This window comes from Podarcis gaigeae, assembly GCF_964106915.1.
Source record: "Podarcis gaigeae genome assembly, chromosome: 2".
In the NCBI taxonomy this organism is placed as follows: Eukaryota; Metazoa; Chordata; class Lepidosauria; order Squamata; family Lacertidae; genus Podarcis; species Podarcis gaigeae.
In genome coordinates this window covers 101,244,458-101,257,495 of record NC_139679.1, presented here as the reverse complement: position 1 = coordinate 101,257,495, position 13,038 = coordinate 101,244,458, and the positions used below count along the sequence as shown (strand labels likewise).

Sequence of the window (13,038 nt, the reverse complement as noted above, 5' to 3'; positions counted from 1 at the left end):
TTGAGTTCGCTAGATGACATCACGGGAGACCGCTGCCTCAGGAGAGCGAGGAAAATTCTTAGGGACGACTCGCACCTTGGTCAGCACCTCTTCAATCTCCTACCTTCGGGCAGGAGATACAGAAGTATAGTCAGCAGCACCAGCATGTTAAAGAACAGTTTTTGTCTGTGGGCTGTTGGGCTGCCTGCCCTGGAACTCTTGGCTGTGTTCATGACTGTCTTCCATGTATTCCTGTGAGGTGTGGCATGTGTTTAATTGGCATCATCCTGTGAGTTGCCCATGCCTTGTTTGCTGCTTACTGTCAAGCTTTGTCCAGTCTGGTGGAGCATTTCACAGAGGAGGCGGCAAAGCTGGGTTGGACACAGGACTAGGGTGTGCTAGGCTGGAGGCAGGGCAGGGCAGCTGTTGCAGGACCACAGATAGCTGTGAGAAGCAACTTGCTCTAACAAAGGTTGTCAGCAGACGGTGCCTTTTTCAGCTCCTACTCTCGGACTACCTCAGTCTCCCTCTCATTGTGACTCATAGTTTGGTTCTTAAATTAAGCCAGTATACTCCTTGCTGGCTTCAAGCATATATACAGTGGTACCTTGGGTTAAGTACTTAATTCATTCCGGAGGTCCATTCTTAATGTGAAACTGTTCTTAACCTGAAGCACCACTTTAGCTAATGGGGCCTCCTGCTGCTGCCATGCCGCCAGAGCCCGATTTCTGTTCTCATCCTGAAGCAAAGTTCTTAACCTGAAGCACTATTTCTGGCTTAGTGGAGTGTGTAACCTGAAGCGTATGTAACCTGAAGCATATGTAACCCGAGGTACCACTGTATAGGATTCGACAATTATTCTGATGCAGACTTGCAACATGACAGACCAGGGAAATGTTGGTATTTTTACCACCAGGCATTGGTGGTAAAGGTATCTGAGGTATCTTAGGACCCTGAGTTGGAGATAAAGCATGTTGGTGCTAGAAAAACAGTGGAAGGGTTAATCACTCTCTCTCAGCACACAATAGATTTGCTTCAAATTGCATCCTCCCAAGATCACATCAGAACAGAAAAGATACATGGGCTAAGGTTTGTGAGCTCAGTGGTCTAACTTGATATTCTGTCAAAACAAAAAAAATTCCTTCCAGTAGCACCTTAAAGACCAACTAAGTCAGTTCTTGGTATGAGCTTTCGTGTGCATGCACACTTCTTCAGATACCTGTATCTGAAGAAGTGTGCATGCACACGAAAGCTCATACCAAGAACTGACTTAGTTGGTCTTTAAGGTGCTACTGGAAGGAATTTTTTTTGTTTTGACTATGGCAGACCAACACGGCTACCTATCTGTAATTGATATTCTGTGTAAGCCCTTGTAAACACCTTTAGCTGGGAAGAGGGTACTGAAACATTAATATTTAGGGAACCAATACCTGCTGAAAATCAGCATCTTCCCCACCTCTGCCTTTCCTTTCTGCCTCCGAAAATTCTATGAAGCAGGTGGATTTTTTTCAAGCTCGCTTTGACATTTTTCATTAATAGCACCATCATCAATCACAGCAGTGCTAGGAAACACAGCTATACGTGCCACACCCCAAAGTCGATAACAGCAGTACCATTCTTTCTCTTAGTGCAACTGAAGAGATTCCCACCTCCCAATTCCCATTTTGCCAACTACTGATGGAGGCAACAAATAGGCATAGGTCAACTTGAAGAAGATTGCTCCAGCAATGCCGCAAGGCCCAGATGCTTCAAAATGGAACACAGAACCAGGACAGCATGGGACATCTCTGCTGATCCCACATTCTCCACCCACTCCATCTGGATTGGGGCCTGAAAGACCAAGAAAAAGTGTGAGTGTGTGGAGGGTAAGTTATAAGCAAGCACAATTTATGGCACAACACAACACCATTGCTGATCATGGGGCACATAAACTTCTAATTTTCCGGCTTTATGGAATTTGAGGCAAATCTTAACACTGATTATAAATGAGCAGGGGTTTTTTAGTTTTGATAATTGAATAGTATTAAGAAATAGCTTCAAATGCTTATTTTTCGTGTATATTGGATAACTTCTGAACCCGAAGGCTCGAATTTAATTTGGGGACTGAGGCATTGGAAGGATTTAAAGGGTCCAGTTAATGATACTACAGTCTCCTTTCTTACAAAGGACTGGTGAATAATTGAAAGTGCAACGGTCTAAGTTAGGAGGTTATACTCTTCAGGCAATAGACATAGACATTTTGAAAGACTCTAGATCTCCCCCCCCCCCCTTCTCGTTGGATGTGATTGAAAAGCATGATTTAATAATTTTCGTAGAAGGGACTTTTGAGCTTTATAAAAAGGGATTTTTTTGAAAACTAAGAAAGAGATTGCGAGCCCTTTAAGGGGGAGACTTGGTTGTTAAACAGATAAAGAATGAAAATAAGGGCACAATGTTGGGGGAAAATGGAAAAAAGGTGGGAGGGACTCCTGGGGAAAGGAAGTCATCCCGACAAAAAGAAATTAAAGATCTAGATATTTTATGGCTAAAAATTAAGGAGGAATTTAAACAAAGTGAATTGCACATGGAAAATAAATTAGGAGAAGTGCAGGAGATGATAGATAAAAAGGGTTTTTTAGTTTTGATAATTGAATAGTATTCACAAATAGCTTCAGATGCTTATTTTTAGTGTATATTGGATAACTTCTGAACCCCAACACATATCCATGAAAAAAATTTGCAGGGAATCTTACCAATGGACATGTATACATTCTTTGTGAGTTTCATGCAAATATGTGGTACAAAAAAAACCCAAATGACATGTCTTTTTTAAAAAACAAAAACAAAACAGCAACACTCCAACTTTAAAGATATTCAACACAAAGACTCCTGAACCCGTTTGTCTTATATTTGGCAAGCCTCAGCCCCTCAAAGGGTACATCCATCCTTAGCAACGTCAATCAATTCTGCTAACAATTAAAAAGTCATATCTCATTTTCTCTTTTAATTGATCGAAAATATGAAAAAAATGATCCTACAGATCAAGAATGAAATGAAGCAACAAAATTAAGCTGTGGAAAGAGGTTCTTTTTGTACAGTTGTAGCATTTAAATACATATTTAAATGCAAAAATGTGCTGATTGTTTAAAATTGCAGATAAATCCAGAAATACGATGGGATAGAATTATGAGGGAACACATGCCAAAGTAACATGGACCAGAAATAGACAGATTTATCCAATGTATAAAAAAATGAAGATAGGATAAGTGACATAAGGATTGCATAATATTTCATAAGGCGGTAGACTATCAGTATTATAGCACTAGGCAATTAACAATAAATCAAGTAAAATTCAGTTTAGACTACCAAGTTATTCTGGAATGACAAGCTAAGGAATGGCATGTAAGAAAACTTCCTGGAATCTGTGGCTACAGATACTATCTAAATACTTAATGTCTTTTTCCTGTAAGCCAATCGCATCTGCCAACTAATTGTTTTCTGCTGCAAGAAAAATAATCCATCAGCAGAGCCCAACAATGTGGGAGCTCATTTAGACTTGCCAGCCAAGCAGCCTCACTGCCACTGTTGAAGTAGTTTTAAAATGTGACAATAGTGACAATGACTTCTTTGCCAACTTCAACACTTTAAAGTCTCATTTATCATTTCTAACTAGTATTCTAACAGCCAAATGCTTTGGGCATGTTCATTTGCTTACAGCATTTGTGCCAGATTTGGGGTGATCTTAATTTAAACATCACAATCGCTGAGTAACAAAACACTGAAGTCCTTCTGTACAACCGTACAAATTTAGAAAATGCCAAATGCGCTCAGGGAAAGAAAAATATATCTTTTGATAGGGGGGGAAAGTCAGCATTCCACAGTTGTTCGTAGCAAAACTGCAATTGACAATGTGTTCTTTCTGTGTCAGGGAATTTACCATGAGGCTAAGCATGCAAATGACTTTTGGAAGCGGGGAATGACAGGAATTGATTAATACCAGTTGACAGCCAGTTCTAGGCAGGAAGGTAGTGGAATGATTGATTTACCCAAATGTACACAGGGTCGATTATATGACCTCAATCCAATTTCATAAAGTGTAACTAGAAGACCAAATGGTGAGCCCACTGAATGGAAGATTTTTGGTTGGGCAGCTTATACGTAATACAGAACACAACAATACTTTTTAAAAGGCTAGCTTAATTGTGCTGACAATTCACAAAGCAATTGCTATAATGCAAGCACTAACTCGCAGCAGCAAATGTGTGAGTTTTGGTCCACACAGCAGAGAACAATGTCCTCCCTGTCAATAAATTCTTGCTATCTGTAATGGAAGAATTTTTTTTCAGATTTCAGAGGATTCTGGGAAATGTTTCAGGGTGTACACTTAGTTCACAAAAGGTGAACCCTAGGTTCACCTAATGGACCTCACCAGTCTTCCACACAAGTTCTAGCACACATCCTACTCTCCCTTGCAATTGGACATTTTTCAAGATGATCAGCAGTGCTGTATTTCAGGGAACCTTTCTGCTTTACATTTCTGGTTGCTTTATTTATGTTATTACATTTCCACACCTGTTTGTATGACTGATGTATACAGTTAGCCACTGAGTATTATTTTTTTTAAAGAATGGTGGCATAGAAATACTTTTTAAAAAATTAAGTGTTGCATGCAATGCTGATTGTTCACTTGCAGAACAGTCTTTAGCTCACACAACAGGATTTCACCTTCCTCTATTCCCCTCTGCTGCCCTCCGCACACCCTCAAAATATTTGTAGGGACCCCCTAGAGCAGATTTGCGGAGCATGTGAGGGATGAGAGGAAGGCGACGTTCCACTGCGTGAGCAGAATCTACTCACACAACATTGGATTCTGCCAAAAATAAATACTGAGGAATCTTTAGAAGAGTCCCAGGGGTCTAAAGAATGCAAGTAGAAAACAATTGGCACAGATGACCGTCAGGCTGCTCAGGTTACGAGAGCACAACTTACAACTGCCTTGGAATGAGTAACACATTTACTTCAGATTCTGAATGAACTACAGCAGACCCAGATTCAAACAAAGATATATCTCGCAATTTCCTGTGACCAAGGATCAAACTCAAAAATTTAGGAAATTTCAAAACAGTCCTTGCCTAAAATATCTGTGTTCACAACTTCCTTGGTTACCAGGACAACAGAAAGCATATTTTCATCCTGCCCCTGGGTCAATTAATGGAAGGCCTGAAGTGACAATCCTGATGTGCAAGTCACGAACTTTCCAAAGGTGCCTTCACCTTGGGATGATGTTCTCTCCAAATACTCAATAAGAAGCAGAGACCCGTCCACAAAGCCTGTGAGCTGCCTGCATTTGTGCCATATGTATTCAGTAAACATAGCAAGGCAGCAATCAAGAGGCACAATGGAGTGACAGAGCCACCCACAAGCCTACATCCCAAATCAACTCAGACTGAAAAATGAATTGCGCCGAGATAACAGCAATGTGAAGAGCCTGCTGGATTTGACAGCTAAGATCACACACGCAACAGACATTTCCAAACAACGATCGGCAGAGAATTATACAGAATTTCTAGGCGGTGGATGTAACAAAGGGAGAGTTAAGGCAGAAGGCAGGCATCTGGTCAAAGGGTGAAGAAGTGACAGCAGGAAGATGGAGTTGTGCTGAATGCATGCCAACAACATTTGTCTGATTTTAAAGGAGGCCACCTGTAGATAAAAGCAAGAGGGGGAAAGGGCCAAGAGAGAGAAATTAAGAGTGGGTACAACTGTGGCTGACTGTAGCCATGTTCAGATACATTTACTTCATCACACAATGTTTAAGAAAGTGACAATAAAGTTCTGCACGCAAGCCTCACCATCCCTGAGTGTGTTGAGCAGGAGAGGTCTGCATGGGGGCTTGAACATGAGCAGAACCTCTCCACACTCTAAATACTCCTTCCTACATTATATCGTTGTGCAAATTATCAGATGCTGGTGACATTGCAGTCTTTTGCTGGCTGCCCATTTCCTGGTCATCTTCTGTTGTTGTTGTTTAGTCGTTTAGTCATGTCCGACTTGTCATGACCCTGTGGACCAGAGCACGCCAGGCACTCCTGTCTTCCACTGCCTCCCGCAGTTTGGTCAGACTCATGTTTGTAGCTTCGAGAACACTGTCCAACCATCTCGTCCTCTGTCATCCCCTTCTCCTTGTGCCCTCCATCTTTCCCAACATCAGGGTCTTTTCCAGGGAGTCTTCTCTTCACGTGAGGTGGCCAAAGTACTGGAGCCTCAGCTTCAGGATCTGTCCTTCCAGTGAGCACTCAGGGCTGATTTCCTTAAGAATGGATAGGTTTGATCTTCTTGCAGTCCATGGGACTCTCAAGAGTCTCCTCCAGCATCATAATTCAAAAGCATCAATTCTTCGGCGATCAGCCTTCTTTATGGTCCAGCTCTCACTTCCATACATCACTAGGCCATCTTCTAGGACAGCCCTAAATAATAATAATAATAATAATAATAATAATAATAATAAATTATTATTTATACCCTGCCCATCTGGCTGGGCTTCCCCAGACACTCTGTGTGGCTTCTAACAAAATATTAAAATACAGTAATGCATCAAACATTAAAAGCTTCCCTAAACAGGGCTGCCTTCAGATGTCTTCTAAAAGTCTGGTAGTTGTTGTTCTCTTTGACATCTGGTGGGAGGGCGTTCCATATAGACAGCGCATTACAGTAATCCAGTCAGGAGATTACCAGAGCATGACTTGCTGTGGGCCAGACTATCCCTGTCTAGGAATAGCCATCATCGGCAAAACAGCTAAAGCTGCAAAACAGGCAAGCTTTAGAATAAGAGTTCATAGCTGCCAGTGCCCAATCCACTGTAGAGGCTATCACTATGACATATCTGAAGATGAAAAGGTGAGGTTGGCCTCCTGTATTGACATGACAGCCTTTCCTCTGCCATCATTTTGGCCCTGCATCTGCTGGGGTGCTGTTGCCTTGTCACCCAATGAAATCCATCTCACTAAGCTTAACTAAAACGAAAGAAAGGGAAGGAGCTCTTGCTGTGGCTCTCATCACGGCCATATGAGCCCAAGAGCATGAATTAGGCTTCAAAGTAATGGGTGCCAGGGAAACTGCTGCAAAAATGACTTGATCCTTTGGCACTCTCAAACAGGTTGGAAGCATGCCTGCCACCCATATTGCACAGATTGCAAGAATGTTGAATTCACACTTCATCTCCTGAAATACCATATTTTTCGCTCCAAAAATTAAGGGGAAATGTGTGTGCGTCCTATGGAGCGAATGCAGGCTCCTTGGCTTCAGCGATAGCAACACGAAGCCTCCGAAGCGCAGAGGGAGCGCTCCCTCCACACTCCAGAAGCTACACATTGTTTTAGCTGAAGCCTGGAGAGCGAGAGGAGTCAGTGCGCTCTCCAGGCTTCAGGGATAGCCGCCTGAAGCCTTTGGAGTGCAGCGGGAACTCGCGCTGTGCTCCAAATGCTTCGGGTTCCTTTTGCTGAAGCCGGGAGAGCAAGACTCTCCCGGCTTCAGCAGAGAGGGAGAGCGAAGTGGGAGGAGAAATGGAAGGGGTTTCGTTTCTCCTGCCGCTTTGCTGAAGGGGCGCTGAGCAGAGAGGGGGAGAATTTTTTTTTCTTGTTCTCCCCCTCTAAAACAAGGTGCGTCCTATGGTCGGGTGTGTCCTATAGAGCAAAAAATATGGTATATAAACCGAGTGACATAAGGGTCTGTTCTCCTAGCCTCTACTGGCATTTCCTCAGATTACACTTTGGTGAGGTTTTGAGTTGGAATTTGCATTTTCTTTACAGGCCTGGTATCTGTGAAACAACATGATGAGCAGCAGCTGAACAAAATTTAGAATAATTACATCGTGGAAGGCATCTCAAAGGCCATCAAGTCCAACCCATACCAAGAAATCCATTGCTACATCAACCCTGATAGGTGACCACCCAACCTTCTAACCAAGATTATTTGGATGTGGCAGTGGCCAGTGGGGTACTCTTATCTATTCTATTCACCTTGCAATCCAGACAGAATTTCTAGGGAAGTTGTGGCATTAGCTACGAAGCGCAACATACCAGCTTCAATAGATACCCTAATGCAGCAATCTGAAATCCACACAGTACTAATCCAATTATGGAAACCACCCTAGAGGTAGAGGAAGTGTAAACATCTTTGCATAGAACTGGGTTGGCAAAAAAAAAAGATGGACAAATATTTAACTGCAGGAATCTCGGATTTTCTGGGCTTCATTCCAAAAGAAGGAGGGAGTCTCTTTTCTCTCTTTCTCTCCACCACCCGCAGTATCTTTCCAACAACATGAGCATGGCAAAATTCAGTTAGAAACCCAGCACAGCAAACTATTAATGCCTGGGAGAATAAATATGCATTGTCTTACCTTCCCTGAAGGTCTTTGTGTGATGGATTGGCAAGCCCAGGAAAGATGCTTGCAAATCTCTCCGTTTGGTGGGGAGGAGTGGCTGGTACAAATATGCAAATAAAACTGAGCCAAGGGTCTCTTTCCTCCAGGGGTGATTTAGTTGAAAGCAACAGCATTAGCAAATACTTTTCTCTGTGTGTCTCTACTCAAAATTAATGCTTCCCCCCACACAAAAAAAGAAAAACGTTTCCGGGAACAGGGTAGCTCCTGAAAATAATTCAGTGTGAGCAACTAGCTACAATGGCGATGTTCTACCTCCACTGTCAGAAACATTGTGCCTCTGAATACTAGTGGCTGGGAATCGCAAGTGGGCAGAGTGCGGTTGCGCTGATGTCCAGTTTGCCAGCTTCTCTCAGGCATCTTGTCCGTCGCTGTGAGGACAGCATTCTGAACTTGATGGGCCATTGGCCTAATCCAGCAAGATCTTCTGAAACTCACACGGAAGCGGCAAATTTGCAATTCGCTCCTAAACTCATGAACTCCAAAGCTCTAGAATTCTTCCTGAAATGGATGAGATGGCCGTCTCAGAAATTCTATTCGAATCACTCACATCACATGTTTCTGTGCGTATCCGACCATGAGGATTACTGGGGCTGTTGACAAATAGGGGTTGTCTTTCTGCATTATCCATAGGTAAGGCCTGTGTAGCAGTTGCTACTACAACCTTCTGAGCAATGGGGGTCGTGGGGGGTGATGGAGGATGGACAAGAAACCTGAATTGACATATGGTCTTGACTTCTTCAATGAGCCTGCCTCCCTTGTTTACTTGGGGGTATTGCCTTTTCGCTGCAGCCTCAGTTGCCAAAGGGATCAGAGGTTCCTAGTGGGCATTGGTAGGATAGCAGTAAGGGTCCCAAGAAGATGCCCTTTTCATCCCAGGTTGAACAGTCAGCCCTGGTTGTTGTTGTTGTTGTGTACACATGCCTGAACACACAGTGTCCCCTTTCTGCAAAGATCCCCATCATCCAATGTTTTAAATTTTCTAGTTAAGAGGGCAGAGTTTTGTAGTCTCGTGCCTCTTGCTGACATATAAGGCAGATCTTGTATATTCCTACTGTAATACAGTGGTACCTTGGTTTGCAACCTTTTCGGATTACAACCATTTGGGAATACAACCATGTCAAACCTGGAAGTGTGTGTCCCTTTTTTTGGATTACAACCCCCCCCCCCTTTTTTTTTGAAGCCACATTGGCGGAAGCACGCCTTGGGTTACAACCTGTTTTGGTTTACAACCAGACCTCCAAAACGGATTATTGTTGTAAACCAAGTTACCACTGTACAATGATTGTCTGCAGTGTGAGTCAGGGCTCATCCAGACTTGTGCTTGTCCCCTACCTAGAAAATGTGTATGGGTCCAAGTTATTTTTGCCCTTGCTCTGTCACTTTCCCTGGGAAAACCAGCTCTTTATCAATAAATAGGAGAAAACCCTATTATGTTTGGTCTGTTTCAGTGGTAAAGGTTGGGTTTCTGTGGGGAAAAGTCTGGATGAGCCTGCAGAATAATAGTTATTTTAATTAAATGTGCATACTGCCTTTCATCCGCAGATCTAAGGGTGGTTCACAACCTCTCTGGCAGCAAAGAGGGGAGCTGTGGTGCAGTTCGGACCTGCGTTAACTTCAACTGAAATGTTGAAATTGTTAGCATTATGCCTGGGTGAAGGCGGGCATGGACAGTAAAAATTGCCACAGACGGACTATTGGCCCTCCTACTAAGCTATGCTTCTTTTCCATCACAACCCCACATTTCCCTCATTGCTACTTCCCTACAGTTGTAACAGTTTTGTCTTCGGCAAGGGTGCTGCTGTGCCAACATAGGTTTGGCCTTTGCTGGAAGATAGAAGCAATCCTTCCCACCTTCTCTTGAGTCTAACCAGGGGATAGGGATTGTGGTGAGTTACAAGAGAGAAGTAGATGGCAGTTTGACAGTGCAGCTGTGACAGTATCCCGTGAATTATTTACTTGGTTCTGTATTTGTGCACTGAGGTGCAATATACATCAGTCATTGGGATTTGTATTATTAACTCCTGCTTTGGGTAGACATATGTGAAAGCTATAGGTATTATACTAGAATATTTGGTGATATGGGTGAATCTAGGAGGAACGTTTGGTTATAGAAATTCCCAGTGCTCACGTCTTCTCTGCATCAGGCAAACTTTTCTCTTCTCCCAGTCACGTCTTTTCTGTGCCGTCGGTATTACTGCTTATTCCTGGAGGGCCACAGATTCGCCGCCTCTGGTGTAGAAAATTGCAGCCTAAGTAATATTATTTACCCTAAGTGATAGTGTTGAGATAAAAGGTGTCTATACAGGTTCTGGCAAAGCAAATTTATTTCTTCATAAAAATAAAAATAAATCGTTCACCCTGGCAATTGGGCATTTGGTTTTTGAACAAAGTGTTTCCTCAGTTCAAAATGTCTAGAACCTAAAGGTTCACTACCAAGTTCTTTTCTTGTGGCTTCCTGGTTTTCTGACCAGGGGAGTAGAACGATGTAGCCCTAAGCTGTACCCCTGAGAGGGGTTTATAGTTCCCTGGGGCTGTGTGGTGATTGGCTGCAGAGTTAGTCAGGTTACATACTTCAGGTTACATACGGTTCACATTACAGACTCCGCTAACCCAGAAATAGTGCTTCAGGTTAAGAACTTTGCTTCAGGATGAGAACAGAAATCATGCTCTGGTGGCGCGGCAGCAGCAGGAGGCCCCATTAGCTTAAGTGGTGCTTCAGGTTAAGAACAATTTCAGGTTAAGTACGGACCTCCGGAACGAATTAAGTACTTAACCCGAGGTACCACTGTAGTAGGGAAGTTGTCTAGGGGCCTTCTAATGACATGAGTGGGACTGTTTTAACTTTTATCGTCTGCTTTGCAGGTGAAATATGAGACTAAAAATAATCCCTTATAGGATTCCCCACTTTTATTCCAGCTCTGCTCTCAATTCTGCACAGTTTTCTTCCTTGTGCTAAAGAAGTCAGTATTACTGTACTGCCATGTTCCCCACCTTTGCCAGCAAAGCATTATGATGGATTGGCTCTAAGGGGTTTTAAATGTGATCCTGCCTGCCCAGTAGTTATAACTCGGGGGCAGGATCACTTTGGAATAGCTCTCCGTAGCTCAAAAGCTTGTACATTCATACAATAGCAAGAAACTGTCCTTGGGAAAAATGATCTTACCTATTTTGCATATCTGCTCTCAGAAGCCAGCATTGTCTTTACTAACTGTGCAGTGAAACACCAGCCTCTGTAGCTCCAAGGATGGCATTATCTCTTTTTAACCACAAATTGCAATCAACTTCCTCTTGTGATTTCCTTTCAATACCCATTTAGAATGTATATAAACAAGATCGGCAGACAGAATTCTAACTGGAGCCCGCAAACTCCATTCAGATTAACGAAGGGCTGAAGAGTCTCAGACAATTCAGTTTGCCATACATTATCCAGCCAGTACAGAGGCATTGTGTTTCAAGAACCATTGACTCTCAGTCAAAGTGAGATGGCCAGCAGTTAATTAAAATATAACCTAGCTGGCCACAGAAACGCTGTATTAGCTTTTCCAACTGTGTCATTTGACTTGCAGTTGAATGATGACATAGGGCCAGTTCACATATGGCCACTCTGTTCGTTGCTGGCATTTTTCTTTCCCTTTTTTGGAAAGCCAATCACACAGCGAGCATGGCAGACAGGTAGTCTGAAATGTGCTGACGATATAATAATAATAATAATAATGTATTATTTATACCTCGCCCATCTGGCTGGGTTTCCCCAGCCACTCTGGGCGGCTTCCAACAAAACACTAAAATACAATAACCTATTAAACATTAAAATCTTCCCTAAACAGGGCTGCCTTCAGATGTCTTCTAAGTGTCTGGTAGTGTGGGAGGGTGTTCCACAGGGAGGGTGCCACTACCGAGAAGGCCCTCTGCCTGGTTCCCTGTAACTTGGCTTCTCACAACGAGGGAACTGCCAGAAGGCCCTTGGCGCTGGACCTCAGTGTCCGGGCAGAATGATGGAGGTGGAGACGATGAACAGAGTGAACATTTTGCTGTGCAATTCAACCCACATCAGGAAAGTTTGAGATGCCGTGCCAGAATTGTGACTTCTACTTGTGATTCGAACAACTTGTTCAGCTCATATGTGGTGTGGTCTGTTTCAGAAAATGTGGAAAGTTGTTTCTAGAGTAGTCATTTCATTTGCCCATTACACTCAGAGCCTATTCCAGAAGTATATGTAATATATACATCTCTCTACGGGTGTGGGGGCATGTTAAAAAAATTCAAAAGTGTATTTTTTGTCACTATGTAATTAACATCTAGCATCCAGCTGGCATAATATTCCCACATTCTCAAATATATGAAAATGAGAAAACTTGTTATTGTAGCTAAAAATGCATTGTGAGGCATACATTCATTGCCCCACCATCCTCATGTGTGCGCAGGGAGGGAACTGATGCAATTCATAATGGTTTAGCACATTTTATCCATTCCTGTCCCAGTACAAATACCCCTGCATTTCCTGCACATGAATGCTTCCACTTTCGTGTTCCTCCCACCCACCCAAAGTTGTACCATTGGGCTATGCACCCATACAATTATTATTTAGCAATACATTGACTGTGGGGAGATATGATAGCCATCTTCAAATATCTAAA

At 42.9% G+C, this 13,038-nt stretch overlaps 1 long non-coding RNA gene across 1 annotated transcript in view; it reads left to right on the top strand.

The window, feature by feature from the left end:
- The window catches only part of LOC310838190, a 582,108-nt gene that overhangs the window by 141,677 nt on the left and 427,393 nt on the right, over window positions 1-13,038 (top strand). The gene's annotated exons all lie outside the window — the stretch shown is intronic.